Source organism: Nicotiana tomentosiformis, chromosome 3 (assembly GCF_000390325.3).
Source record: "Nicotiana tomentosiformis chromosome 3, ASM39032v3, whole genome shotgun sequence".
Classification (NCBI taxonomy): Eukaryota; Viridiplantae; Streptophyta; class Magnoliopsida; order Solanales; family Solanaceae; genus Nicotiana; species Nicotiana tomentosiformis.
The window spans coordinates 33,797,264-33,798,849 of NC_090814.1; the positions used below are offsets into that span (position 1 = coordinate 33,797,264).

Consider the following 1,586-nt stretch of genomic DNA (forward strand, 5'->3'; position numbering starts at 1 on the left):
TTTTTAAAAATATTCTTCAACTCCCCAACGCACTGTTCAACCCAAAAAGTCCGAACCGCATCCCTAAAATTGCCAACGCATAAGCCTATTTCGGCACCACAAAACCCCGGGTCTTAAGTAAAATTTCACGGGGCATTACAAGTTCGTAAAGTTGTGGTCATGAATATGGTATGAGGGAATATAAAGTTGTCTTAAGTTTTGGTTTTCTTGCTCTGGCTCAATTTGATCATCTACAATTTTGCAAAGTTTAAATATCTTTTATTTCCCACTAAATAGCTAGCTCTGTAAAATACAAAGAAAGAGAAAGAAAATACAAAAAAAATTAAATATAAACGACAATATGATAAAGTTTGAATAACAATTTTAAGCAGCCGCAAGTGATTTAATACTTCCCATAATTACATGAGTGCGATTAGTCATTAAACAGAACATAAAATTAAACACAAATAATATATCAGAAATACTCGTAGAATATGAACATTGTCATCAAGTTCCTAGCTTTGGCAATATTTTCCACAAGGATAAGGGCAAGATATCTCTTGGAATTTACTACTCTCGACAAAGAACCCCTCACGAACTTCTTGAGCAATTTTCTTTACAATATAATTAGTAGTAAGTCTCATTAATCGTCAAAAGAATATATTGGGAAAATTTTAGAAAACAAAAGGGAAATTAATGACTTATGGTAAAAAGAAAACATAAAATGGACCTTATCAGCCAATGTTGGAGAGTTGGGGTATAACCAGTAAATCGGTTGTTCAATGCCTTTGTGAGAATGGCAGGAGGTTATGAAATATCCACTTGGTGAAGTTGGTCTTATTCTATTTATAACTGCCCTTATAAATATTATCCTGAAATCTAAAAACAATAACTCAAGGGATGATTAATTAAGAGATGATTAATTCTCACCCTCTTATTATTTTTATCACATGAATAAGGTTAAAAGAGAAATATATCAATTGGTATTGACCTTGGAGAGTTTGGATTTGATTTGGTGAGCATATATTTATGTCTTTGTTGCAATATGTCCACTCATTATAAGGAACCAAACTGTTATTTATCTATATTTGTAAAGATCAATCAAAAGGCAAATCCATTTATAATCCTAAGGGAAATAAAAGAAATAAAAATAATTTGGTTATAATAAATAAATACTAATAACATGAATATATATTTCTAACCTGCCAAGAGTCATAGGCCGAACTAATATCAAAAAGTGGTGTCCATTGTACTACATATTGTCACGACCCAAAATTTAACCCGTCGTGATGGCACCTATCATGTACTAGGCAAGCCGACTACTCAGACATTTCCAACACTGTTAACCTTTGAAATATACTAAAACAGTTTAAATAAATAAAAATCTCATAAAACAAGATAGAATGTCATAACTCAATACATAAGTCTTCCCAAAATCGGGGTGTTACTGAGTACATGAGCATCTACATAATGACATAGTCTGGTACACTGTCTAGAAACTAGAACTGAATGAATAACTGAAAGATAAGGGAGGAGAGTCAAGGTCTGCGGACGCCAAGAAGCTACCTCGATGATCTCCGAATGCCTGAACTCTGTGAATCTGCACA

At 32.9% G+C, this 1,586-nt stretch overlaps 1 long non-coding RNA gene across 2 annotated transcripts; it reads right to left on the reverse strand.

Moving 5' to 3' along the window:
• Positions 1–442: 442 nt before the first annotated feature.
• LOC108943649 (uncharacterized) lies at positions 443–1,216 on the reverse strand. 2 transcript variants are annotated; one of them, XR_011415129.1, is made up of 3 exons: positions 971–1,216; positions 710–858; positions 443–593 (listed from the first exon to the last, which is right to left on the reverse strand). It is a non-coding gene; the product is annotated as an uncharacterized lncRNA (long non-coding RNA). The 2 variants fall into 2 exon arrangements; XR_011415128.1 differs by having other exon boundaries at positions 710–851; positions 971–1,214.
• Positions 1,217–1,586: the final 370 nt, after the last annotated feature.